Below are 13,121 nucleotides of genomic sequence, written 5' to 3' on the forward strand. Positions count from 1 at the left end.
CACCATTTCGGTCGATGCATTTTCATAGACGCTGTGACAGTTTTTGTATGCCCACTTCATACCAGCTCACCGCCATGCTGTTCAGGAAGTTGTGAAACTCATCTTTCACCTCGTCGTCGGTGCTGAATCGCTTTCCAGCCAAATGTTCTTTTAACATAGGGAACAGGCGATAAGTCACTGGGCGCCAAGTCGGGACTATAGGGTGGGTGGGTGATGTTGCTCCACTGAAACTGTTGCAGGAGAGCAACGTTTGCCGGGCAACGTGCGGGCGAGCGTTGTCATGGAGAATGTTTACGCCCTTGCTCAACAATCCTCTTCTCCGGTTCTGAATTGCTCGTCTGAGTTTTTTCGAGTCTCGCAGTACCTGTTAGCGTTAATTGCGGTCCCAGTGGTATACAGTCAACCAACAATACCCCTTTTTGATCCCAAAACACAGTTGTCATGACTTTACTGGCAGACTGCGTTTGCTTGAATTTCCCCGACTTTGGCAAAGAGGAATGCCGCCACTGGCGTGGTTGTTGCTTGATCTCAGGTGTAAAGTGGAATGCCCAGGTTTCGTCACCCAAGACAATTGAGTCCAAAAAGATGTCCTGTTCGGCTGCAAAGCATTGAAGAAATGCGCGGGAAAAATCAACTCTTTGCCGCATGTGGTCTTCAGTCGGCATGCGTGGCACCCATCTTGCGCACACCTTCCGGTATTTCAACCTTCCCGTTAAAATTATGTGAGTAGTGCTTCGGGAAACCTCAGGAACAAAAATGCAGAGATTATCCAGGGTGATCTGCCGATCTTCACAACTGTCTCGACGGAAATTGATGGTCTCCTGCTCCTTTGATAGCCCTGAATTTCAGTCTGACCGGCTGCAAACTCCCTACACCACTTACGAACTTTTTTGACATCCATGCACAACTCAACATACATTTCCATGAATTGGTGATGGATTTCAATCGGTTCAGTTCATTTTGTGTTCAAAAACCGAATAACAGCGCACACTTCGCACTTGGCGGTAACATCCAACGGGAACTCCATTCTCAACGGCTGCCAGGCTAAGACTCAATGCCACAGCACGGCGTGCACATGTTTATATGCGAGCACGGAAAACACTCTTCACAATATTGTGGCCAACAGCCACGCGAACAAAGTTCTTTATTTATAAAAAAAATATGAGACCTTATTTTTGGGTTTACCCTCGTAAATAAACTTACAGTCAGATTTAGTTACTCGTATCACGTCATTCGTTTCATCTCATTAATTCCTCTGATCTTGAGGGTCTTAAAAACTTGCTACGAAGATTCGTCTCACTTCATACTCCACCCCGTGAAGAAAAGGGGTAAGGTTATAGGTTTTATAATATTATGCAATATTGATACAAAAGAACTTAATGGCCAGTCATTTGTCCGTAAGTTGAGCAGTAGGCCTACCACACAATAAACCTGAGTAAACCTAATCACTGCCTTTATTTGAATTATAGTCTTGTGCTGCCAACTTCCCTGCTACTGGCATGTCATCATTCCAAATGACGTCATTTTCACTGCCATCTCGTCAGCCATGCATCGAGAGCATTCAAGGTACTGTCTTTTTCCTTTTATTTTTTACTTTTAAAAATAGTTTTGCTCCCGACTATAGAGTCCAAACAGTGAGAATCTATTCCCAAATGGTTTCTGGAGGTAGTCTCCGATATTCCCAGTTGGTGTTTGTCTAGCAGAAGCCACTCCTTCTAAATAAAGCCGTGATGTAAAGAATAGAAAGCATAATCGAAACAGACTTTCAACGTATTAGGTCGTGTTACGTACATGTAGTACGTGTTGAAGAGATTTTAAGTACAGAACAGAAACGGCCAGTGTACACAATTAGTTTAATCTAATACGGTGTCCGGCTGGCCATTTTTGTTCTGTACTTAAAATCTCTTCAACACGTACTACATGTACGTAACACGACCTAATACGTTGAAAGTCTGTTTCGATTACTATGCGATCGTGAAAATTCAATATCAAATAAAATAAAATCAAAATCTCTTTATTTGCAAATGAGGTGTCTACCTCGGTGGCAAATGGTACACTAAAATACATTATTGTCAAGCACTAAATATTAAATTAACAAGAAGAAAATTTTCCTATAATACAATATTATACAATTTACGCTAACAATGTTTTCTATTAAACACACAGCTCATCATTAATAAATTTATATTCTTTACAAAATTCTACTTATAATATCTCGTGTACTACTTACAAATATAGTCAACTGATATACAGTATGTGGAATTACTTCAAATGATACTATACAACTGGTATAAGATTAATATTTACATTGCATTTATTTATTAACTATTTATTTTTTTACCCGTTTTGGATCCAAAGTAGCATAACGACCTGCTGCGTCTTAACCAGAGCCCCTTTTGCCACCACTTTTCAGAGTTCCTGAAGGGCCTTCACAGCTACCGTAGCGGTCCCAGGGCCCTCGAAGTCCCCACTGTACTTCACCCCTACAGGCAGTCCCCTACTTTGGCTGTCCAAAGTCCTTAGACCAGGGGATGGAATTAATTTATTCACACACAATTTTTTATTTACAATAACCTGCACTGGTCGAATGCCCTCTAACACTTCATTTATTTTCTCTGTTGCTGTTTATTCTCCTCTTGAATATCTGTACAGATTTTGGAAAAGGATCAAACACTACCCCTGGTAAAGTGTTCCACTCCTTTACACCCTTCCCAATGAATGAAAATTTACCCCAATCGCTTCTGCTAAAATTCCTTCTAATTTTATATTTGTGGTCAGTCCTGCCGATATAATTATTTTCCAACTGAAGCCTCTCACGGATATCTCCCCATGCTTCTTCTCCTGTATAGGCTCTACATAATCCTATAAGTCTAGTTTTCTCCCTTCTCTTACTTAAAGTTTCCCACCCAAGTTCCTTTAAGATTTCTGATACACTACTCTTTCTCCTGAAACCCCCTGTTACAAATCTTGCTGCTTTCCTCTGCACACTATCTATTTCTTTTATTAGGTATTCTTGGTGAGGATCCGAAACACTGTTTGCATATTCCAATAATGGACGAACCATACTCAAGTAACTTTTTTCTTTTAATTCTTTGTTGCATCCTTTAAGTAGCCTCATTATGACATGTAACGATCTGTATGCTTTCCCAACAATGTCATCAATATGACCCTTCCAGTGCAAATTACTTTCAAATGTCACACCTAAGTATTTGCACTTGCCATCTTTTGGGATAACTACCTCATCCAAAGTATATTCAAATTCAGTTTTAAAGCTCCTGTTTGTAAATGTTGTAACAGTTGATTTGCCTCCATTAACCTTCATATTATTTTCTTCAACCCATTGTTGGATACTTTCAAGGTCCCTTCGTAATTCTGAACAATCCTCATTGTTATTTATTTCCCTATAAACAATTATGTCATCTGCATACAATCTTATTTTTGATGTTATATTGTTCCCTAAATCATTTGCGTATATTAAGAAAAGTAACGGACCGATTATACTACCCTGTGCAATTCCCTTCCAAACTTTCTCTTCCTGAGATACATTATTTCCTACTTTGACTTTCTGAACCCTTGAATTTAGAAATATTTTTATCCAACGTGTAACCCTTACGTCCAATCCTATTCCTTCCAATTTCTTTAATAATATTCCATGTTCCACTCTATCAAAGGCTTTGGAAAGATCTATGGCTATGCAATCTAACTGACCTCCTGAATCCAACTGATCTGATATGTCCTGCTGAAATCCCAAACAGAATAGAAAGCGTGCCAAACAACCAGCTGATAACTTGCCATGTTATGAGTTGTACTTTCGAATGTAATACATAGCGAATGGAAGCGTTCTTTGGATAACTGCAGCTGCTGAAAGCCTAACCCTTGTTTTTAAGTATATTTCATTTTTGTTCTCCACATTTCTCACATCGGGATTTATCTGAGCATCTGTAAATGCATTAAGAGAGACCACATTGTTTAGGTTAGGTATTCTATCACGTGCCCGCATAATGCCAGAAGTAATAGTTACAATTTCTTGTTTTTATATCCACCTTATTCAATACATAAAAATGTTTATTGTCTCTAAAAGGACATTTACCACAATACAAACATTAAATGGGACATGTTTCAAATGTTGTGTTGATCATCTTCAGAGATTTTGTACAATTATCTCAAGGTTGAGTCATTATATTAAACCTTATTTTACAATAATTATTTGATCATTAAAATGTTATTATACAATAAAATATCATTACTATATAAAGTAAAAAAAGGAAGAAGTAACAATTAACCCCTTAAGTGGGTATGACGTCTTTAGACGTTTTCGCGCTGGGCTTCTACAGTGGGTATGATGGCATTAGTCGATCGTAAAATTTATCGCGTATATATCTTGACGGTGAAGGCATACGGCGTGTCCATGGAATCTATCGCATTAGTTGATGTTTTCCACGAGATCACGCTGTGTATTGTTTTTTAGAGCTGTCACAGCTTCATGAAATGCATTTATTTTGGCGCCTTACACAAGGTTCCCGCGCAGCCATTCATGTCGCGAAGCATGGCTTCCAAACGTAAAGTAGATCGGCTTGATTGTGCGGGTATTTCAACAGTTTTAGAAGCGGAGGAAACATCATACTGGTGTCCTGACTGTGAAACACCTTGTTTCCGCCTATATCACACAGATAATCTACAAAACCTATAAATATCCTGATTCAGAACAATGGAAATAATGTTAGTAACACATTTGGATTCATAACAATGTAAATAATGTACATAACGTTAGTATCACATTATTGAAGAATAATAATTACTATCGTATTAGATTAAACTAATTGTGTACACATTTATGAAGGAAATATTTAAATATCACAATGTGAGGAAAAAGTACCCACGGCAGGTTACGCATGTGGAGAATTTAGTACCCAGTTAAGGGGTTAAAATGGGTCTATAATAGACATTAATCATAGGAAGTTGATATCCAAGTCATAGTAATGTGCCAATTAAATGTAAGATATGGCTAAAAATTCCTGTTTTTTTTTCTAACACTGCTAGTGTTAAGTTATTCATCAAAGTATAAATGTTCATATAAAGATTGATTTGTAACTATTAGAATTTTCAGTCTGCCAAAACTAATTTTGATTAATAAATTTAAAATATATCATAAAAAGAAAACATATGGTAACAGATTTATACCTTTTCTTTTTCAAGAATAGTACAGTTTTCTTTTTCAGATAGTTTATAATTTATTATTCAAAACTAGTTTTGGAATACTGAAGAACCTTGAGACCTATGCGGAGTCCATTTTTAAGGAATATTCACTGTGCGATGTGGAATTTGTAGAATATTTTACTTGTAAACCTTTTTTAAAGAATACTTACTGCATGATATGGAGTGTTGTGGTAGAATATTTTATTTGTATTCCATTTAGCTACCTAACCTGTATGGTGTAAAATATTTTGTAGGATGTGTTATTTGTATTCCCTTGATCTACTTAAGTAACTACTAGATTGTAAATTATTGTTATATAATAGCTGGAACAGTCCAGAAAGGTTGTGACGCGGACTTTTAGAACAGGGTGTGTTGGCCCCTGCTGGTTGTGGATTCTAGAAATATGTTCTTACTAATTTTGGAAAATGGAAAGTTTGCGAATCCTGTATAAACATCGCGACTGTATAAAGAGTTATGAATGGTGAATCTGAGTAGCGATAGGCAAGTTCCTGTGCTCTGATTGGTCACTCGGTAATCGCACCAAGGCCAGACTTCCCTTTTTAAGTGAGCGAGGAGGATTTCGTGGTCTTTGGTTGTCTCGTCAGTCCTGCCGTTTTGACGGACGTCGGCGTATCCTCGCTCCCAGGATGGGCTACCTTGGGGTAAGCACGGTTGATTTCAGTCCCGTTTTAATTTACATTTAATGTTCGCTGGTGTTATCACATAGGAGCTTGCCCTAGTTGCCACTCTATTGCTCAGATGTTTTAGAAAGCACGTTTACTTTCATTCTAAATTGTATTTGTATCAGAATTGTATTGTAGAACTTTGATTATGCTAATATATTTTTGGTTATCTTCTTGGCCTAATGGCAAAGCTCTTGACAAACAACATCTAATCTTGTATTCATAAATTATGTGACTGGATTATTTGGATAGATGAATTTTGTTCGAAACTTACCTTGTAATGTTCATCTTGAAAATAATATCTTGAATCAAAGATCACCATTGATTTTCCTGGAACCCGCAACTTTCATATCTCTGTGACCCTGGTAGGTTTGCCCAGCCCCGTGCCACGTTCCTTTATCGTAGTCGTCATGTTGCCCAATCTGATGTTTGTTTGTGTGTATTTGGCGCAATTCATCTGATTTTTATGGCATGTTAAGGTTTTAAGGTACCATGTAATTTGATTTATTTTCCTCCATTTAAAACTGTATCGTGTAACCGCTGAAAGACCGGTTACAAACCTAACCGTTATAAATTCACCTACATAAAGCTAAATAATTTTCTGCAAGTTTTTACGAGCTCCAGGTTTTGTCTCACGTATTGGCTTAAAAAAAAAAAAAAAAGAAGAAGCTAATCCACATTTTCTTCATGGAATCGATACAAATTTTTATGATTGTTTTCAAGATAACTCAAATTTTCCTTCATTGGTAAAATGGTAAAACATCAGCAAGTGCACTACTTCCGTTTTCTGCCTACTCTCTATCCCTTTGAATCACCGTAAGAGCAGTTTCAAGAAATTCAGCGATCCATCTCCATTCAGCGAGATGAAGCTCCAGCTTACTCATCTACAATTGGAGATGTATATCCGAGAGTATCGTCTAAGCAAAACACATTTCAGGACGCAGAGGTCATTGCCGAGATGGAGCATTTTTATTTATCTACATAGAGATACATCTCAATATTTGTGATATAGGCTCGTCTTAATTCCTCCAACTTCCAGAACTATTCATCACATCATTTGCTCATTTACATGCCTGAGAGAAACTACCATATAATCGCCAATATCACCCGCACTTTTTTCCTCTCGAAAATAACACTTCTAAAAATTGGGTGTGGATCTTATTCAAGCCTTTCATTTCATAGCGTGATACTTCACGTGTCTTAGGGAATGTTACGCTTTTTAGTATATTCAACCACTTCTTCGGACAGCAATTGTTTGTAAATAACAAGTGGACATGTGTGTACTGTATTGTTCTCTATCTATTACATGTGATAATGGAGATTTATTCTTTAATATAAATGTGTGTAAAACTTTCCTAAAAGATAGCTGTAGTTAACACATTGGAGACGGCCATATTTGAACGTGCTATCCTCCAGAAATCGCAGGATTTTTAACACGTTTAAAAGTTTTTTTAACGTTTAGGTAAAGCGATGGTTGTAAGAACTGTTGGAATAATTAGAAAGACCTGACTTTCCTCTTCACAAAAATATGTTTTAATTATTATAATAGTACATCTGTTTATTTTTTTTAATTTATGAACGTGGTATGTTTTGCAAGCAAAATTTTTTTTTCCTGATGTTGCTATGGATAGTAGTTAGGTTAATATTTTGAAATTTTGCAAATATTGAGAACAAATCAACTAATACTACTGACATATACATAGTCTAGCCTACGAGGTCATCTGGCATGGGTATCATTGTCTACAAGCAGTAATTAGCTTTAGTGTGGTAGGCCTTGAAACAATCTGGCATACACAAACCAATATCACAAATGCTGCAGAACCATCGCGTTTCCCTCCTAATTCTCTTTCCATTATTCTTTTGCCCTTTGTCTGAACATACTTTACAGTACCTAGATGCATACTGCTTTCCTGTGGTGGGCGGATCCTTTCAGCAAAATGCCTCCCAGTCAGTCGCGCAGCAGAATTTGTGATATTACTCACGCTGGGTACTGGATTGTCAGTGCTTCCCATTTCCACAAACTTATGTTTGAATATCCACATTTTGCTCCTGATGGTATTCCAAAAAGCACCCTGCCCTGCATAGAAGTAGCTCGCACTGCTTACATTTGAATGTTGTTTGTTTGCCTCTCCCAGAAGCTGCCCTATTTTTCCTTTGTAAACACAAGGCACACAGTTTGGCACGACCAGGTATCTTCACAAGAGAATGAAATAATTTAGGGGGTGGACAGCCGATGGGTAAACTTCTTTTCCTGTCCGTACGTTTGCACAACGTGAAGTTCCCGAACAGCTGTTGCACCAAGTTGCGCCTTAAGTTCAGCAGTCTGTTTCTATGAGCTGTGAAAGCTGGTTGGTTACTCAAACCATAAAGAATGAAACTGTTCACAACGCACACATTGATCACAAAACGAAAAATAAATTTTCACCATTTTTTAGACGATCGTCCAACCTCATAGTATTCCCTTTTCTGATCACCGATGTCCACGTCACCCATATATTTTGTGTAATTTATGACAGCACAAGGACACGCGATTTCTATTTCTTCATTGCCTTTACCAGTTGTTAATTTCCCCCAACCTTCATCCACAGAATCTGAATTTCTTGACAGCATAAGAACAGTACATTTATCTGACCAGACTGTTGCTGTTACACCCTAATTTCGCATTTTCCTACATTCTCCCTGCTTGAGTTTCAACTGTGCAGGTTTCCTAAACTAATCAGGCCAAACCTTTCTATTTACCCTCGTTGTCCCACAACTATAAGTGTTATAGGTTAGGAATAATTTCATCAGTTTTGCAGAACTGAGGAAGTTATTAAAGTAAACGTGATGCCACTTTCCCCAGTATGAATGAGGTGTAAAACCACCTGCTCTCCTAATAATAAACTCTGGTCGCACGTTTCTTTCTTCCCCTTGTAACTCTCACATTTCAGAAGGTAGCCATTTCCACTGGCAGCAATACTCCATGCTTTGATACCCCAATTGGTGGGTTTACCTGGGAAGACTGTTTCAAGATAAATCTTCCCTTGAAACCTTTCTACTGTGAGTTCCCAACCACGTGCGTAAGAAATCCCAAATTTTTCAGTAAGTTGCAGAGTTGGTCTTGCTTTGTACAGATTACCATAATGTTCATATTGTGGTGTTGGCCTGTTTACATGGCTACTTAGATGTAAATACTGCCCAACTTTCTAAACCATTTCAGTGTCATTGCCTGCCTTACGAACGGGCACATGCAAAAGTCTCCTAGGAAGTAATTGTCTATTTCAGGTAAAACAAGCAATTCCATATAAATTAGAAACTCCTACATATGCCCCTATTTCATCAGCGTTATTGTCTTGCCAGGTAGTATCAACAGTGTCAGTTTTTCTTTGTAAATATTCAGCATGAATGTTCGTCTGCCCTGCTACAAGCTCATAAAATCCCAATCTCAAAAATAATTTTTAAAAAAATCTTGTTCTGAACTCCAGCAAAGCAAATCGTGATTTGGACCGGCATTTTTCCCCCCATATTTTCAGTTCACCAAAATTAATATTGTGACTCCAAATACCACCAGTAACATTTCTTTGTAGCCCTGTCCCTCAATCTTCACACAATATTTGTTCACGCTCAAGATTCTCGGAATCATTATCACTACTACATTAATCAGAACACAACTGAGGCGCTGAGAACCAAACTTGACTTGAATACAATTGAGGCGCTGAGAACCAAACTGACTTAAGCGCCAAACTGTAATATTTTCTTGTTCTGATTGATTCAAAACAGGCATGTTGGCTTCTTTAAGAGCCAAAGAGGCTGAAGAAACTTTGAATACAATAGGTATTTATTTTTACTATAAATTTGTTTTGGCACCACTGAAAATGCTTTAGTTTTACAATGCCAAAGGAACTCAACTGATCAAATCATATGGTCTGTTTGGAGATTTGAAGGTACAGCTAATTGTTGAGTTGTATTATTTGTGAATATGTGGCAGAGGATATGTGGCAGAATAAGTGGCCTAGTACGGGCAAAAGAATTTTGAATATGTGTTTAAACTCCAAGAACACTGAAAATGATGTGGATATCAAGAGAAATATTGAAAAAGGTAAAAATCAAAACTAGCCGCTTCATAAGCTGCCATACGTTACAACTGATATTATGTTATTCATAGCTAAAGTAACACTTTCTGTGCTTGACAAAGTCATTTAAAGAATATCATAAATTAGTTTCAATATAAAAATTCAATAATACGTTCAAAATTGAGGTTAATTTTATATTATTTCAAACTAAGGTTATGGTTGTATAACATGTCTTCTATCGAAAACATTTTAACAGTTATCAGTCAAGTTGTTATTCTTTATGAACAACAGAACAGTGAAATACTTATTATCATCTGTTTTGATCCCCTAGTTTAGCATGCAAAGCTAAAATTAACAGTTACATGGAAAAAAAAAAAAGAAAGGTAGGTAAGTTACTCGACAGTTTTTGTTCATACCACAACTCTTAGTGCATAACATACTCTGGCTTTGATGATTTTTTTCTTTTCTTTTTTTTCTGAAGTAATGCCTAAATATAATTTTCTCAAATGATATTCATTTCAGGAAGAGATGGACCCATGGAACTTAAACATACTGTTTTAAAAGGACAAGAAATATGGACAGTGTAGAAATTACGTGTCCAATATTAGGTTCAGTATTCAATTTTGTTTACTGTATTTGTTAACATACCAGCATAGTGATACTCAATTTGTTGTGTTCTTTATTTTTATGGTGAAATAGTTTAAATACTAGTGTAGTTGTTTGCTTAAAATTTGAAATACTAGTGGAAACATAAATATCTAAACTGATCATTTAGTCACCGAGTTATTCTTATTAGGAAGATAGCACTTCCGTGGACTATATCATTAATAGACTATCACATTCTAAATGTTGGCATTTCCTTTCAGATATCAGCATGGCAGATGAACTGGACTCAGTAGTGTCACTAAATGTTATCAATGAAGAAAGTATTTCTTTACTTGATGACATTTTCCTTGGGCTTGGCAATGACACTAACTACGCTGGAAGAGAAGAATCTACGGAGGGTCTGATTATTTCCTACAGCACAGATGAAAATGTGGTCGGTGACACTCTTGAGGATGGAAGAGGAGAACCTATAGTTGGTGATGTTCTTGGTGATCAAAACGAAGAGCCAATGATTGGTAATACCGTAAGTGAAGGAAGAGTAAATCCTGTGCTTTGTGATATTGGTGATGAAATAGAAGAACGTGTAGGCCTAGGTGGTAAAGAAGTAGTAGTAATAATAATAATGTTATTTGCTTTACGGCCCATACTTTTATGGTTTTCGGAGACGCTGAGGTGCCAGAATTTAGTCCCGCAGGAGTTCTTTTATGTGTCAGTGAATCTACCGACACGAGGCTGTCGTATTTGAGCACCTTCAAGTACCACCGGACAGAGCCAGGATCGAACCTGCCAAGTTGGAGTCAGAAGCCCAGCGCCTCAAACGTCTGAGCCACTCAGCCCAGCTAAAGAAGTAGTATATTGAAATGAAAATATTCATCAGTCGCAAAATCAACGAGGATGAAAACAGCGGAAAAATGAAGCAGTCTGGAAAATGAATGCGAGGAAAAAGTTAAGCAACTCCGGACAAGAATATACCTGTGTTAGTAGAAGAATTATGCATGAAAAAGAATTTTGATACTATCAATGTAAATGTCTGAAAGACCTCAATGACTATATGCTTTTCATTCCAGCAGCATCACAGCAATTTTATCAAACAATGCATTCAACTATGGATGCTAAAGATGGAGGACTGATGAGGATGACTGATATGCTATTTCTCTTTATGAAGTGTTATATCAAAATGTTCTAATCTGTATTGTGTTTTTTCATAATATTTGTTGTTGTTATCATGGTTTTTATACTGGCTGTGACTTATGTACCCACCGAGACGATCATTTAAATCTGAAGCAATTGTGCCATAGTAGCTTAAGCACCGAGCTCGATAGCTGCAGTCGCTTAAGTGCGGCTAGTATCCAATATTCAGGAGATAGTAGGTTCGAACCCCACTGTCGGCAGCCCTGAAAATGGTTTTCCGTGGTTTCCCATTTTCACACCAGGCAAATGCTGGGGCTGTACCTTAATTAAGGCCACAGCCGCTTCCTTCCCACTCCTAGCCCTTCCCTGTCCCATCGTCGCCATAAAACCTATCTGTGTCGGTGCGACGTAAAGCAACTAGCAAAAAAAGTAGCTTAAGTACAAATAGTCTTATTTTCTAAAACTGTGTTAGGGTTAATGTGTGAAACACTTGTCATAACTATGTACTCAATCATATTCTTACAATAAACTATATATTTTGAAGGTGTGTGTTAAATTTTGCCTCTATTCTAATGTTTCATCATCACCTTAACAGAGGGTGACCAAAAGCCAAAGTAACTTAAGTACCAAAGAAAGGGACTTCAAGTGACATTTACAGGCAACTTTTCAAAATTCAAAGAGGCTAACTACCATTTAAAATTAAAATAACCAAATAATTCTAATTTTCAAAACGGTGTTCCCAAAGTTCTTTAAAAGATCAGTCCAAATACACAATACAATGTGTATAGCCTATTAGGCAAAATAATTACAAGATATTTCATAATGTCAAAAACTTGGAAGCCATTTTTTTCAGAATCAATTATTTGGCACTTGAGCCTCTATACTTCTGAGCACCTCAATTCTGCACCACAACTAGAAAGCTCACTATCTCCACTAACTTCTACCATATCTTCAATTTCACGTCCTTTCATACCTTTCGACACAACTCTGCGATAACCTGAACAAGAATAATCTCTAACTGAAAGGTGAGGTTTATAAAGTAGATCTGCTTGGAAAATACACACAGGAAATACTGTTAACAAGGTCCTGACAGCTTGCTGAGTCAAGGGAATACAGTGTGGTTTCACAAGACCCTTCAATATTTATCTCAACACACTTCTAATGAACGCGAGTGTGACGAGCGCTTTGGAGCGTTCAGCATGGCAGGCAGGTGATAATGCTCGAGAGCTCTGGAGTGTTGGGGATGGCAAAAAGTTAGAAAATATGCACTTTTCCTTAGACTTCAAAGTGTTCACCAAAATAAATGCAGAGTTCACTATCATCAGATAACAATCATCCTTTTGATTTGCAGGAGTATGATAACCTACATCAAGGAGAGAGAAGCTTTTAACCCTTGAGGACTTGCACGGGGTAAATTTTTGCCGAGAAGAAGAAAGATCCAGGTGTTACACTG

General features: G+C 37.5%; 1 protein-coding gene across 1 annotated transcript in view; it reads right to left on the reverse strand.

The window, feature by feature from the left end:
• The window catches only part of LOC136864226 (lysine-specific demethylase 5A), an 843,789-nt gene that overhangs the window by 495,057 nt on the left and 335,611 nt on the right, over positions 1-13,121 (reverse strand). The gene's annotated exons all lie outside the window — the stretch shown is intronic.

The sequence above is a fragment of the Anabrus simplex genome, chromosome 2, assembly GCF_040414725.1.
Source record: "Anabrus simplex isolate iqAnaSimp1 chromosome 2, ASM4041472v1, whole genome shotgun sequence".
Classification (NCBI taxonomy): domain Eukaryota; kingdom Metazoa; phylum Arthropoda; class Insecta; order Orthoptera; family Tettigoniidae; genus Anabrus; species Anabrus simplex.